At 40.4% G+C, this 16173-nt stretch overlaps 1 protein-coding gene and 1 long non-coding RNA gene across 5 annotated transcripts in view; one reads left to right on the plus strand and one right to left on the minus strand.

Moving 5' to 3' along the window:
- Window positions 1-16173, minus strand: part of LPGAT1 (lysophosphatidylglycerol acyltransferase 1) — a 114826-nt gene that overhangs the window by 89204 nt on the left and 9449 nt on the right. The gene's annotated exons all lie outside the window — the stretch shown is intronic.
- LOC121011748 (uncharacterized) overlaps window positions 1-16173 on the plus strand; it is a 35118-nt gene that overhangs the window by 14145 nt on the left and 4800 nt on the right. Inside the window, exon 2 of one of the 4 annotated variants that reach the window (XR_005781736.1) lies at window positions 11421-11497. The exons of 2 other annotated variants lie outside the window; for them this stretch is intronic. This is a non-coding gene — a long non-coding RNA (uncharacterized LOC121011748). Of the gene's footprint in view, window positions 1-11420; window positions 11498-13901; window positions 14185-16173 lie in introns of those variants that run through there. One more of the 4 variants, XR_005781738.1, reaches the window with a different exon arrangement.

Consider the following 16173-nt stretch of genomic DNA (forward strand, 5'->3'; position numbering starts at 1 on the left):
ACACAGCCCAGTACAATATGGCATCTGGACTCAATCAGGCTCTCTGAGCCACTTGGAAATCCTTTTGTATATCCATGATCAGCTTCTGTACCATCTGTTTCATTTCTTTTTTTTTTTTTTTTTTTAATGTTTATTTACTTTGAGGGAGAGAGAGGCTGTGGAGGAGGGGTAGAGAGACAGGGAGAGAATCCCAAACAGGCTACTTGCTGTCAGCTCAGAGCCCAATGTGGGGCTTGATCCCAAGCACTGTGAGATCAGGAGCTGAGCCAAAATCAGGAGTCCAATGCTTAACTGACTGAGCCCCCTGGGCGCCTCCATCTGTCTCATTTCAAACACAATATCCTCTTTACCTTAAACTTCTAATTGGCATTCTCTCCCCTGAGTCTCAGCAGAAGGCCTTGTCGTCTCTTTACACCCCAACTGGAAACCTATCTGCAGCCACCTTCAAGCGCTTTTGATCTACAGAGCTTTTAATTCATGTTTCTCAGGCTCAATAAGGGAGTTACTAGGAATTTCCTCATTTTGTGTTACTATTTTTAAAACATTAAACTTATAAGCAGTGAAGAGTACCTACCGAGCAACTGCTCTTACTGAGAGGAAAGGAAGAAAAAACACAGACCTGAGGTCCTTTATGAATGTATGGATATAAATATATGGTCATATATACAAATATATGGGTATATATAGGCACATATATATGTTAAACAGCTTCATTGACTACAAGTCACGTACCATATAATTCACCCATTTAAAGTGTTGAACAGTTTTTAGTATATTCACAGAGTTGTGCAACTATCATCAAAATAAATTTTAGAACATTGCATCACCCCAACAATAAACCCTATATCTATTAGCGGTCATTCCCTCATCTCCCTCCAAACTACCAGCCCTAGGAAATGGCTCTTCTATGTATGTCTCTATGGAGTTGCCTCTTCTAGGCATTTTATATAAATGGAATCACATAGTGCATGGCCTTTTGTGTTTGGCTTCTATCACTTAGCAGAATGTTTTAAGGTTCATCCATGTTGTAGAATGGATTGGAACTGTGTTTCTTTTTATCGCCAAGTAATATTCTATTGTCTAAGTAATACCACATTGTATTTACCAGTTCATTAGCCCGTGGATGTTTGGGTTGTTTCTGCTTTGGGGCAATTATGAATCATTGCTGCTATCACCATTCATGCACAAGTTTTTGCATGGACATGTGTTTTCTGTTCCCCTGGTTATGTTCCTGGGGGTGGAATTGCTAGGTCATATGGTAACTCTGTGTTTACCCTTTTGAGGAACTATCAGTCTGGTTTTCAAAATGGCTACACCGTTTCACATTCCCATCAGCAATGAATGTGTAAAGGTTCCAGTTTTTCCACATTCTGATCAAAACTTGCTATTTTCCCTCTTTCTGCTCCTAGGCATCCTAATGGGCGTGAGGTAATATCTCATTGTGGTTTTGATTTGCATTTTCCTGATGTTTAATGATATTGGGTATCTTTTCATACACTTATTGGCCACTAGTATCTATTCAGACACTTTACCCTTTTTACATTGGGTTGTCTTGTTATATTCAGGTGGTAAGAGTACTTTACGTATTCTAAATACAAGTCCCCTACCTGATATATGATTTGCAAGTATTCTCTACCGTCCTGTGGATTTTCTTTTCGCTTCCTTGATGGCAAAGAACAAAAATGTCTAATTTTGATGATGTGACATTTATCTATTTTTTGCTGTTGTTGCTTGTTCTTTTGGTGTCATATCTATGAAACCATGGCTTAATCCAAGATCTCAAAGATTTACACCTATGTTTTCTTCTAAGAGTTTGAGCTCTACCTTCTCCAGTTTGAGCTAACTTTTGTATGAGATGTGAGGTGGGCGGTCCAACCTCATTCTTTTGCATGTGGCTCTCCAGTTGTCCCAGACTATTCTTTCTCCAGTGGATGGCCTTGGCACCCCTGTCAGAATCAATTGATTATAAATGTGAGGGTGTATTTCTGGACCTTCAATTCTATCTATTGATCTATATGTCTCTACTTATGCTAGTACCATATTGTCTTGATGACTATAGCTTTGTAGTAAGTTTTGAAATTGGGAAGTGTGAATCTTTCATCTTCACTTATCTGTTTCAATATTGTTTTGATTATTTTGGGTCCCTTGAATTTCCAGAAGAATTTTAGGATCAGCTTGTTGATTTCTGAAAAAACAACAACTGGGATTTTGATAAGGATTGTGTTGCATCCAAGGTGTCCTGGGAGGTGTACAATATATATTTTTTAATGTTTTACTTATTTTTGAGAGAGAGACAGCATGGGCAGGGGAGGGGCAGAGAAAGAGGGAGACACAGAATCTGAAGCAGGCTCCAGGCTCTGAGCTGTCAGCACAGAGCCCAACATGGGGCTCGAACTCACGAACTGCAAAATTATGACCTGAGCCGAAGTCGGACACTTAACCAACTGAGCCACCCAGGTACCCTGGGACTTGGGGGGAGGGCGGGGGGAGTGTCCATATTAAGTCTCTATTTGTTTAGATCTTCTTGAATTTCTTTCAACGGTATTTTGTAGTTTTCAGAGTATAGGTTTTATATGTCTTTATTAAATTTATTCCTAAGTATTTTGTTATTTTTGATGCTATTGTAAATAGAAATGGTTTCCTAATTTCATTTTCAGATTTTTTTTTTTTATTGTGAGTATATAGAAAACGTTTTTGTGTGTGTATTAATCTTGTATCCTGGGACCTTGATGAAATCATGTATTAGCTGTAATAGTTTCTTTGTGTGGATTCCTTAGGGTTTTCAGTAGATAAGATCACGGTCACCTGCCACCTGAAGGTTCTTAGAGATGACAACAACTGCACAATGTTAGGACTAAGCTGGAGGTGGATCTTCAATCCCTTCAAAATAGAGATGTGTTTTTTGCTGGAAGTTCTTCATTATTCCAGTTAGAAAGGATGAGTCCTCAATTACAAAATTCACCACTAATTCTTTACACATTACATTTCAATTAATGCAGCTGAGAAACACAGTTTTGTTTTTTGACCACAAGGGTTGCACTTATCCATCTATGAAAATACATGAGATCATGACTGCAAACAAGTGTCAGTGTTTATCTTTTTCATTCAGAATGCAGCCTGATTTCATAGAAAGACCTCCTTGGATTTAGAATTGGAAGGCTGGTTTTTAGTCCAGCTCTGTCCATATAAGCAGTGCTGTTACAGGGTTATTGTTGAGAGTCCAGGGAGGGGCCAGCTGCTTCCTGGGGCTTTCTTCTGTAGGCTGGCTGTTTCCCCTACAGAGGATTGAGCTTTAGCGAGGTGGCAGTGCCCTGGACCAGAGGAGGCAGGGCCAGCTGTGCAGTTTCCTTGGGAAATACCTACCTCTTTTTAGTCACGTTATTTCCCTGGTTTCATCAGGGATAATTCCTGATGATAATTTTTCTTAGTCTAAAACTATTATTGGGACACCTGGGTGGCTCAGTCAGCTGAGCGTCCAACTTCGGCTCAGGTCATGATCTCACGGTCCACGAGTTCGGTCCCGCGTTGGGCCCTGTGCTGGCAGCTCAGAGCCTGCTTTGGATTCTGTGTCTCCCTCTATTTCTCTGCCCCTCCCCCACCCTCTCTCTCTCTCCCAAAAAAAAAAATTAAAAAAAGTTTTAAACTATTATGGCATTTCACCTCATTGAGGAAACCCTCTCAAGCTGAGAGTGGATCTGTTTTTGGTGAAGGTATTTCCAGATCTTCCCTGGCCTGGTACCTGTGGACTGAAGAAGATCTACATAACGGATGGGAAAGTCACAATAGTGATCTGGAAGAACAAACAGGCTGTGGCCTTATCTTAATCACAGAGCCAAGGCTTGTCACCAGGATGGAGAACTGGCAGGGGAACTTCCATGCCTTATCATAAGGCTCACTGCTTTGGCTGCATCACTGCGTCCTTCCTTAATATGCAATTAAGGACTGAATTTATAGGAGACAAACAACATGTCAGTTTTATGATAGCCAAAGCCTATAATCTGAACATGTGTTTTCCCAGCTGGGCTCAATAGCGTAGTGGCAAGAACGTGGCCCCAAAGACAGTTTGTCCTTAGATTTTAAATCCTGGCTCCCTCTCTTAACAGCATGTGACCTTGGCAATTTACTTAGCCTTTCTATGCCCCTACTTCCTCATCTGTAAAGAGAGCAAATAGTAGTTCATAGAAATGATTGTGAGAATTGGAGAAAATATATACAGTCCTTACCATATGATAAGCACATAATAGATTTTAGCTATTAGGTGCAGGAAGAGGAATATTCTTCTTCAAGGCATTTTGTTGATGAAGCTAAGAAAACTGTTTCAAGTCCATTCCAGTGGTGTTCAAACTAACAGTCACCAGAAATCACTTTTTTAAATGAAAATTCCCAGGCGCTACCCCCAGACTTTCCACTTCAGAAGTCAGTGGCAGGACCCATGTGTCTGCATCTGTAGTGACACCTGTACTCCAGCCAGTATTCTGATTCAGGAGATCCGTGGTCACTTTTTAAAATTACCTTTAACTGGGGCGCCTGGGTGGCGCAGTCGGTTAAGCGTCCGACTTCAGCCAGGTCACGATCTCGCAGTCCGTGAGGTCGAGCCCCGCGTCAGGCTCTGGGCTGATGGCTCAGAGCCTGGAGCCTGTTTCCGATTCTGTGTCTCCCTCTCTCTCTGCCCCTCCCCCGTTCATGCTCTGTCTCTCTCTGTCCCAAAAATAAATAAACGTTGAAAAAAAAATTTTTTTTTTAAATAAAATAAAATTACCTTTAACTTTTAAAATATTTTTTTAAATGTTTATTCACTTTTTTGAGAGACAGAGACAGAGTGTGAGCAGAGCAGGGGCAAAAAAATTTTTTTTAAAAATAAAATAAAATTACCTTTAACTTTTAAAATATTTTTTTAAATGTTTATTCACTTTTTTGAGAGACAGAGACAGAGTGTGAGCAGAGCAGGGGCAGAGAGAGAGGGAGACACAGAATCCGAAGCAGGCTCCAGGCTCTGAACTGTCAGCACAGAGCCCAATGCGGGACCCGAACTCACAAACCATGAGATCATGACCTGAGCCGAAGTCAGATGCTCAACTGACTTTACCTTTAATTTTGATGTAACTTTAAGTTTACGAAAAAGTTGCAAAAACAGCACAAAGAACTCATATAGGCTTTACAAAGATTCATCAATTTTTATTTTGCTACCTTTACACTATTACTCTCTTTTTTCCTCTATTTGTCTCTATCTAGAAAATTTTTCTCTAAATCATTTGATAGTAGGTTATATATCATACCTCTTTGACTCTTTAAAACTTCAGTGTGTATTTCCTAAAAATAAGAATATTCTTGGGGCACCTGAGTGGCTCAGGTGGGTAAGCAACCGACTAAAGCTCAGGCCATGATCTCATGGTTCATGAGTTTGAGCCCCACATCGGGCTCTCTGCTATTGGTACAGAGCTGGCTTGTATCCTCTGTCTCCCTCTCTCACTGCCCCTCCCCAACAGCTCTCTCAATAATAAATAAACATAAAAAAAATTGTTTTTGATGTTCTCTCTACGTAAGCACTGGTCAGTTAACAAATTCAGGAAATTTAACATTGATAAGATACTTTTATCTAATATACAATCCATATTCCAATTTTATCAATTGCCTCAATATGCCTTTTATCACAACTTTTTTTCCCCATACAGGATCCACTCCAGGGGCCACATACATATTGTATTTAGTGTGACATCTCTTTTGTCTCCTTCCATCTGGAACAGTGCCTGAGCCTATCTTTGTTTGTTTATGACATTGACATTTTCAAGCCAATTATTTTACAGAATATCCCTCATTGTGGGTTTGACTGATGTTTTCTAGTGATTAGATTTGGGTTATGTATTTTTGGCTAGAATCCTACATAGCTGATGTGTCCTTTTCAGAATATCTCCTCTAGAGGAGATACATGATACCCATTTGCTTCTTATTGGTGAGATAGACCACACTTATAGTAGCCGCCTTCTGTTCCAAAGAGGCTTCAGAACCTAAAGTGGTCAGAGAAGGGATCAGGACTTTTACTGTTCTGAATTTTCTGATTGTGGGTTTGTTAAAGGGCTTATCTGTCCATTGCCTAGGAACTTCAGAAGATCATATATTAAACACACTGCTGTTACATTCAAAACCAAATCCTATCTTTATGTTTAAACTTGTACAGTTCCCTACCTCTCCTTTCCATTTCTTTGATTTTTTTTTTTGTTGTTGTTGTTTGTTTAAGTAAGCTCTATGCCCAACTTGGGGCTTGAACTCACGACCCTGAGATCAAGAGCCACGTGCTCTATCAACTGAGCCAGCCAGGCACCACTGCACCCATTTAACTCTGGATCATGACTTCTGTGTTAATGCAGGTAATCTATGTGATGTATCATTTAACATAACGGGACACACCCGTGCTGGTGATGGTAGTTTGAGGCTAGTAGAGATAACTTAGTTTCTTGCATCACATGTTTTACAATGACATATCAGCTTCCCCTTCGATGCTGTGCTTGAAAGTGCTCACTTATCCTTCCATTACCTCTAAAACACACTTAGGCATGAACTCTAACTGCTGTTTTACTCTATTACTTATGTTTTCATGTAAAAATCCCTGGGCTGTTCTCTCAGTATACCTACTTCATTATAGACAATATAATTCTCTTGGCATGCAGGCATGCATGCATTCATTCATTAATTCATTCGTTCATTCTACAAGTAGTTTGAAGACTAAGAAAGACTATGCTTTAAGTCTTTAAAAAGCTGGCATTTCTTGAGACCAGCTCCACGTCAGTCACCACGAAGTGCCTCACAGCCAGAGAGGAATGTCTTTGTTGCTACCACTTTACGGACAAAGAAACAGAATTAAATAACTTACTTGACACCAAGCCACTAAAAAGTGATAGAACTAGGATTTAATCCTAGGTCTAATAAGCTCTAAACATACTGTATATGGGTACCACCAATAGAATTGCAATGGTAGGGGCGCCTGGGTGGCTCAGTCGGTTAAGTTTCCGACTTCAGCTCAGGTCATGATCTCACAGCTCGTGACTTCGAGCCCCGCATCGGACTCTGTGCTGACAGCTCAGAGCCTGCAGCCTGCTTCAGATTCTGTCTCCGGCTCTCTCTGCCCCTCCCCAGCTTGTGCTCTGTCTGTCTGTCTCTAAAATAAATAAACATTAAAAAATGGTTTTTTTTTAAATTTTTTTTCAACGTTTATTTATTTTTGGGACAGAGAGAGACAGAGCATGAACGGGCGAGGGGCAGAGAGAGAGGGAGACACAGAATCGGAAACAGGCTCCAGGCTCTGAGCCATCAGCCCAGAGCCCGACGCGGGGCTCGAACTCACGGACCGTGAGATCGTGACCTGGTTGAAGTCGGACGCTTAACCGACTGCGCCACCCAGGCACCCCTAAAAAATTTATTTTAATAAAAAAAATTTTTTTAAATGATAAAATTGCAATGGTAAAGATAGAATGAGCAAATTAAGTTCACAAATTTCAGAATGTCAGAATTAGGTATGCCTGTCAACATTGAAAGGGCAACTTCATGTCAAATGAGAGCATTACCTTCCAAAATGTCCAGGAAACTTAAGGAACTATTACCCCGCAGGACCCTTCAGGAGAAAACCAGAAGTATCATAAAAGATTCTTTTGAAAAATTTGAAAATAAAGTTGAAGTCCCAGTGTTCTTGCCCCGATCCCACCCACCCTCCTTCTTCCTTTCCCATAGGTTACTATTAATTGTGTTTTTATACTTTGCATAAATGATGTCATTAAAAATATAAATAAATACAAATGGATGCAAAAATAGCATACTATATACAATGATGTACACTTGGTGTTGCCACTAACCATGTTTTCAAGACCTAGCACTTCTAGTAATCATGTAATCTAGTAATCGTGTAATCTAGTAATCATCTAACACACAATGTCTAAATATACATTTTAAATGCACTTATTTTTTTATGTTTATTTATTTTGAGAGAGAGTGAGAGAGAGAGCACGCATGCGTGCAGGGGTGGGGCAGAGAGAGAGGGAGAGGGAGAATCCCAAGTAGGCTCCATGCTGTCAGCACAGAGCCCGACGTGGGGCTCAATCTCACAATCCATGAGATCATGACCTGACCTAAAATCAAGAGTCAGATGCTTAACCAACTTAGCCACCCAGGTGCCCCAATGAATTTATTTCAATGACCATATAGTATGGGTATACCATGTGGAATGAATTCTCACATTTATTTATGTGTTCTCCTAATGAAAAATATTTGGCTTATAATGGGTTCTCAGGGAAGCTAAGATTGATTGCAAAATGCCTTTAATGTTTGAGATTAGCATTGTGAATAAAGCCCTAAAAGCCAAAGAGGATAAAAGGTGTCTGGAGTTGCATTTAGCATTAGGAAGACCGTTTGGCTTGAGCCTTAAGGTTTCAAAAAAGACACACCTTATTTCAATAACTACTATGTATTAGGAAATAAGAGACAAATGTAAAGTAGATGCTATATTAAAGACTAATTAATGTTATATGTATTCTCATATGTGCACATTGTCCTTGTTTGTTTGTTTGTTTAATAAGCTTTATTTTTTAGAACAGGTTTAGGTTCACAGCAAAATTGAACCTATAACCTATAACCCCCCCACCCCCTCACACATGCACAGCCTCCTACACTATTAATATCATGCACCAGAGTGGTACATTTGTTATAATCAATGAATGTATGCTGATACATCATTAATCATCCAAAGTCCATAGTTTATATTGGGGTTCACTTTTAGTGTTGTATATTCCATAGGTTTTGATAAATATACGATGATACATATCTGCCACTATGGTATCAGACAGAATAGTTTCACTGCCATAAAAATCCCCTGTTCTCTGCCCGTACATTCCTCCCTCTTCCCAAATCCTGGAATCCACTAATCTTTTTACTATGTCCATTGTTTTGCCTTTTCCAGAACGCCACATAATTGGAATCATACAATATGTATGTAGCCTTTTCAGATCGGCTTCTTTCGTTTGTAATACCCATTTAAGTTTTCTCCATGTTTACATGACTTGATAGCTCATTTCTTTTTAAGTGCTGAATAATATTCCATAATTGTCTAGATGTACTACAGTTTATTTAAAAAAAATTTTTTTCTCGACGTTTTTATTTATTTTTGGGACAGAGAGAGACAGAGCATGAACGGGGGAGGGGCAGAGAGAGAGGGAGACACAGAATCGGAAACAGGCTCCAGGCTCTGAGCCATCAGCCCAGAGCCTGATGTGGGGCTCGAACTCCCGGACCGCGAGATCGTGACCTGGCTGAAGTCGGATGCTTAACCGACTGTGCCACCCAGGCGCCCCTAGATGTACTACAGTTTATTGATTCACCTACTGAAGGACACCTTTGTCTTCTAATTTAGGGCAATTATGAATAAAGTCTCTATAAATACCTGTGTGTAGGGTTTCCTGTGTACATATGTTTGCAACTCCTTTCAGTAAATACCAAGAAGCATGATCTCTGGATTGTATGGTGAGAATGTATTTAGTTTTAAGAAACTGGCAAACTGTCTTCCAAAGTGGCTGTGCCATTTTACATTCTTACCATCAGTGGATGAGAGTTTCTGTTTATCCCCATCCTCACCAGCATTTGGTGCTGTCAGTGTTTTGGATTGTGGTACCTCTGATAGGTATTAGTGGCTGTCATTGTTTTAGTTTGCAAATCCATAATGCACATGATATTTAGTATATTTTCATATGCTTACTAATATCTGCATATCTACTTTGGTGAGATATCTGCTCAAGTCTTTTGCCCAATTTTTAATTTGGTTGTTTGTTTTCTTTTTGCTGAGTTTTAAAGTTCTTTGTATATTTTGGATAGCAACCTTTTATCAGATGTGTTGTTTATAAATATTTTCTCCCAGTCTGGCTTGTCTTCTCTCTCTCTTTACATTGTCATTCACAGAGCATGAGTTTTTAGTTTTAAACATTAAAAAAAATTTTTTTAATGTTTTTATTTTTATTTTTGAGACAGAGAGACAGAGCATGAGCAGGGGAGGGGCAGAGAGAGAGGGAGACACAGAATCCAAAGCAGGCTCCAGGCTCTGAGCTGTCAGCACAGAGCCTGAGGTGGGGCTCTAACTCACAGACTGTGAGATCATGACCTGAGCTGAAGGTGGATGCTTAACTGACTGAGCCACCCAGGCACCCTGAGTTTTTAGTTTTAATGAGGTCCAGCTTATCAATTATTTTTTCAGGGATGGTGCCTTTGTGTTGTACCTAAAAAGTCATCACCAAAGCCAAGGTCATCTGGATTTTTTTTCCTATGTTATCTTCTAGAAATTTTATAACTTTGTGTTATACATATAGGTCTTTGATCTATTTTGAATTAATTTTTGTGAAGGGTGTAAGGTCTGTGTCTAGATTCACTTTTCTGTACCTAGATGTTCTGTTGTTCCACATTTATGGAAGAGACTATCTTTGTTCCATTGCATTGTCTTTATTCCTTTGTCAAAGATCAATGTATGTCTACTTGTATAGGGTGTCTATTTTGCTTCATTGATCTATCTCACTATTCTTTTACCAATACCACATTGTCTTGATTACTCTAGCTTTATCACAAGCCTTGAAGTTGAGTAGTGCCAGTCTTCTGACTTTCTTCTTCTCCTTCAATATTGGGTTGATTATTCTGGGTCTTTTGCCTCTCGACATAAACTTTAGATTCAGATTGTTGATATTCATAAGATAACTTGCTGAGATTTTGATTGGGATTTTTTTTCTTGTCTAATTGCTTTGGCTAGGACTTCCTCTCTACTAAGCCACTTATCATCACCTATCCACTTTCCATCAACAATAAAATGTTGTTGACATCCCTCATTTGCTGTGGTCCCCATTCTTTTCTTTTTCTTTGTGGATTTGTATCTTTTTTAAATCCCCCCCTTAACATTTTAGTGATATTTCAGAAGAAACAGAAATAAATAAATATGATTAATTCATTAGGTTACCCAGAAGTGTATTTATTTTTCATATATCATCACTTTAAAAATTACGGCTAAGGGACCAAAAAAGCTGCAAGCTGTAGGGCTTCTTTCAACTTTTAGGTAGGTCTGATAGCTACAATCTTCATAAACTCTTCCTAGAGACAGAATCCCAAATGAATAACAGGTCTGACACAATATCCACATTTTCACATTTTTATGTACAAACACAAATTAGTGGATGATTATGTGCTTTGCAAAAGGATTTACTATGGGACATAGTTAGCTCCCCTAGGATATCTAGAGTAAAATTTTATGTGCAAAATCTCAATTTATAGCTAATGAGAATATAATCATTATATATAATATAGCGTACTTCTATCTTTCTGCTAGCCATGTCACTAAGCGTATTCTTTAATTTGGAAGCTGGAGTTTAGTAAATGGCACCAACATTTAAATCACATTCTTATAGACTCACAAAGAAGTGGAAACTGTAAAGAAGAGGACACACAGAGAGAAAACAGGCTTTGAGAAGGATTGGACAACAAGGTAGGATGACAGCCACAGGTGAGAGAATGCCATCTGGGTACCAGTACCTGCGGAAAGGTACCACTAAGATAATGTAAAAACAATGCTGAGTTCTCACTCATTGTAATGGAGATGGTAATGGAGAGATTAAGGGCAGGGAGGTGGGAGGTTGGAGCAAACAACTGCTGCAGACATGAACCTAGTGTCAAGGGCATGACTGTTATGAAACCAAGAGTTTCCAAGTTATAAGATGTACTGGCTTTGAATAATGAGTTGTGTATCAAGAGTGTTCTAAATTAACACAATAATGGCCAAGAGAGGCGACCTAGAGAATTTAAAGGGAAAAAAAGTAAAGAAAAAAGACTCAGTGAGGATCAGAAGGAAGGAATCTTTCCAGGTCGATTTCAGAATGTCAAAAATATTGATATTCCAAAAGAGGGGGAGAGGGGAAGACATGTGGCCTAATTAATAAGGAAACAGTATATGTGATGACATCAGGGACAAACCAAACAAAAACATAGTGAAGAGGGCCTCATAAAGCATTAATATAATAACCAACGTATATTCAGCATTTACTACATAAGAAGCACAATGCTAAATATCATAGCATTATCACATTTAATCTTCACAGCAGCACTATGAAGTAAGAACTATTGCCTGATTGATAGATGAGGAAACTGAGGTTTTGTAACTTTAAATACTTGCAAGGTCTCATGAACTCAAGTCTGCCTGGCTCAAAGTTGGAGCATGTGTTTCTAATTCATAGCATCAGTAATAATTACTATTTCATAAATATCACTTATGTGTCAGGCACATTATATACTTACCTTTATTCCTCACTTCAGCTCTGAAGTAGATTTAAATAATCATGAAGTTTTAATAAGGTATCATGCCTTATTAAATATTAATAGTAGCCTTAAACCAGTCCTGTGAGGTAACTGTACAGATATTTATAGGATATTATCTTATCAATTATTAATAATATTTTGATGGAGATTTACATTCAAAAGTATGAAAAGCTGATATTGAATTCCCTCAAAAGCAAACCACCTTTAGCCATCTGTGTCCTCCTCCTCCTCCTCTTCCTCCCCAGTTCCTAGCACATCTTAGCTTACTCCTGTACCCAGTTCTAGCTGCTGCTCCTCACACCCAGACTGGAGCCCATCCTAACTGAGGCCGGGAGTCTGTCTTAGTTTATTCCAGCTGCTATAACAGAGTACCATAAATGAGACAGCTTCTAAACAGCAGAAATTTATTTCTCACAATTCTATAGGCTGGGAAGTCCAAGATTAAGGTGCCAGCAGACTCAGTGTCTGGTGAGAGCCTGCTTCCTGGTTCGTTGAAAAGCCGTCTTTTCCCGGTGTCCTCACAGTGATGGGCAAGGTTGCTCTCTGGGATCTCTTTTATAAGAGCACTAATCCCATTTGTGAGAGTGGAGCCTAGAACCTCCCAAAGGTTCCACCTCCTAATACCGTCACATTAGGAATTTAGGATTTCAACATGAATTTGAGGGGTGGGGGGTGGGGAAGGACACAAACATTCAGTATATGGCAGGTTTCCGTATTTACAGGCTTAGCCTGTCCCCATAACCTCATCTCATGGAGTTCAGAAGTAAGTCTAGTCTCTAACACCTGGAGTCGGACTCCCTAATTATGGCTGCTGGGTAACCATTGCCCTGTTTCTTTAGTTTCTGGGAAGACCTGGGATTCAGTGTTCCTGAGGAATGCACAGAGGGTGATCGTGTTGATCTGTGAGGCACATGTCTCACTGCTTGGCCCTCAGCACACCTAGTCCTGAATTTTGACACATATCCTGACCAGGACCTCGGTGCTGAGGCTGCAAATCAAAGGTCAGCAGGTTGGAACTATGCATTTCATGGCCAGGGTCACTGTTCTCCAGACTTTGAGTTGTTTTTTGCTGCAATCTCAATTTCATTTAGCTGTACTCCCTGCCCGCCTGCAACCTACCTTCCAGTGCCAAGTTTTCTGAAATTGTGATTAAGGTAACTAGGCCTCATGGGCTTTGTGCCTTCTCTGCCCAGCTGGGCCCCTATCCAAAGCAGTATGCTGCAGCAAGGAAAGACCTGGAGACAGATTTTCCCTAGCACTTGCTCAAGATGCTTAAACTTGAGGGTGTCTGTTAGCAGTGGGAGGTGTAGAGTATTCTAGGTGGGGAGAGAAAGCAGGTTGTCATAGAGAATTTTTTGCTGGTAACTTGTCTACTGTGATGTCAAAAGAAAGGTGTATGGGGCGGGGGGCTGGGTGGCTCAGTCGGTTAAGCGTCCAACTCTTGATTTTGGCTCATGATCTCATGGTTCGTGGATTTGAGCCCTGAACTAAGTGCAGGGCCTTCTTGAGATTCTCTCTCTCCCTCTCTCTCTTCCCCTTCCCTGCTCGTGCACGCGCATGTGCGTGTACTCTTTCTCTCTCAAAATAAATAAATGAATAGACTCAAATAAAAAAAAAAAAGAAAGGGATATGAATCTCCAAGACACAAGTATTTTGTTGTAAATTATTTACTCATTCTAAATGAATATTCACTTCCAGATCTAATTTTTAAATTTTTATTATTTTTCTAAAAGAAGGGCCCCCAAATTTTATAAGCTTCAAGCCCACAAAACCTGGATCTGCCTTTGGGAAGACTCATACCCAAGCCTCATCTCCAGAGACTGTGATTTCATTGATCTGGGGCAGTAGATCTCAGCTGAGGTAAAATTATCCCACCATGTGGATATCTAGCAATGTCTAGAGACATTTTTGGTTATCACAACTGAGAATGGGGGAGGTTTGCTATTGGCATTAACAGATAAATGCCAGAGATGCTGCTAAAGATCCTACAAGGACAGGACCGCTCCACAACAAAGAATTATCTGACCAAAAATGTCAATGGTGTTGCTCTGAGCATCAGCGTTCTTCAAAATCTTCCCAATTAATTTGAATATGCAAATGGGGTTGAGAACAACAGTTCTAGAGATAACAATAGCTAACCTTTATTACTGAGTACTATGTGCCAGCCACTGTTCTAAATGAATTAACTTATTTAGTCTCTGGAGTAAGCCTATGAAATAAGTACTATTATTATTCCCATTTTACAGCTGTGGAAACTGAGGTACAAATATTAAAAACACGTCCTAAGATTCAATCCCAGACAGTTGGGTTCCAAAGTCTGAGCAGTTGACTAGTATTGCACACCTGAGCCTCCTTGACTGACTTATTTCATCCAGCTAGAGATCTCTAGGGGAAAGGGAGGGAGAGTGCCTGGTGGCTCCCATAGCCATAATCCTGCCTACCCCCAACGCTCAGAAATGAAAAGGAGGGGCGCCTGGGTGGCGCAGTCGGTTAAGCGTCCGACTTCAGCCAGGTCACGATCTCGCGGTCCGTGAGTTCGAGCCCCGCGTCAGGCTCTGGGCTGATGGCTCAGAACCTGGAGCCTGTTTCCGATTCTGTGTCTCCCTCTCTCTCTGCCCCTCCCCCGTTCATGCTCTGTCTCTCTCTGTCCCAAAAATAAATAAACGTTGAAAAAAAAAAAAATGAAAAGGAGAAAAGGTCTCAAAGTAGATACAGCTGAGGAGGCAGGGGGTGGGGGCGGTCTAGATCCACTCTGAAGTTTATGTCAATGGAGAGCAGTTGGGGGTATGGGTATTTGTTCCAGTTTCTCACATATGCCTGTGCCTTGTTCAATTTGATGAAATTTCTTAAAATGAAAGTTTAATCTAGATATGGTAGACCCCTGCTCGGGTACGAAAAAAAAAGGTGCCTTGGCCCATTAGACGGTAAATAAGTAATAGTAATTGTTGCTCCCATCACCATCTCTTGTACAGTAATGAGCTGTGTGGCAGTGTACCTTTCACAGATGGCCATATTTAATTGAAAGCCGTGCCCAGCAGCTGCCAGAAATGCTGGCTACCAGACTGGGAAAGGGGCTGCCAAATGAGAGGACTGCAGACAAGTTCTGTGGCAAAATGGTAGAAATATATAACGTGAAATGACTCTCTCTTTATTCACTGTTACAAAATGCTCCAGCAGTGGGGTGCCTGGGTGGCTCAGTAGGTTAAGCGTCCGACTTCAGCCCGGGTCACGATCTTGCGGTCCGTGAGTTCGAGCCCCGCGTCAGGCTCTGGGCTGATGGCTCGCAGCCTGGAGCCTGTTTCCGATTCTGTGTCTCCCTCTCTCTCTGCCCCTCCCCCGTTCATGCTCTGTCTCTCTCTGTCTCAAAAATAAATAAACGTTAAAAAAAACACAAAAATTTAAAAACAAAATGCTCCAGCAGAAAAGGAAAGTACCAGCACACTTGGACATTGTTGTTGAATTCCATAACACCAGGATGATGAAGACAGCTGCTGCCTTCAGGGCAGGGGCTGTGGTGGGGATAAGGCAAAAATGCAAGTATTTCTAAAATAAAACAGGCTATGGAAAGAGGGCTAGCCCATGCTTGGAAGAGAACCCAAAGCCCCACATGGGAACTACAGCGATGGCCAACTCCTTGATTTCAGCCCAGTGAGACCCTGAACAGAGGATCTAATTGTGCCATGTTTGGACTTGTGATTTATAGAAACTGTGAGATAATAAATCTGCATCGTTGTGAACTGCTAAGTTTGTGATAATTTTATACACAATAATAGGAAACAAATACAATGCATTATGATGGTTGATTTTTCAACGCCAAACCAACTTTACATTCCTGGGATGAGCCCTATT

This window comes from Herpailurus yagouaroundi, unplaced genomic scaffold, assembly GCF_014898765.1.
Source record: "Herpailurus yagouaroundi ecotype Mexico unplaced genomic scaffold, PumYag 195, whole genome shotgun sequence".
Lineage (NCBI taxonomy): Eukaryota > Metazoa > Chordata > Mammalia > Carnivora > Felidae > Herpailurus > Herpailurus yagouaroundi.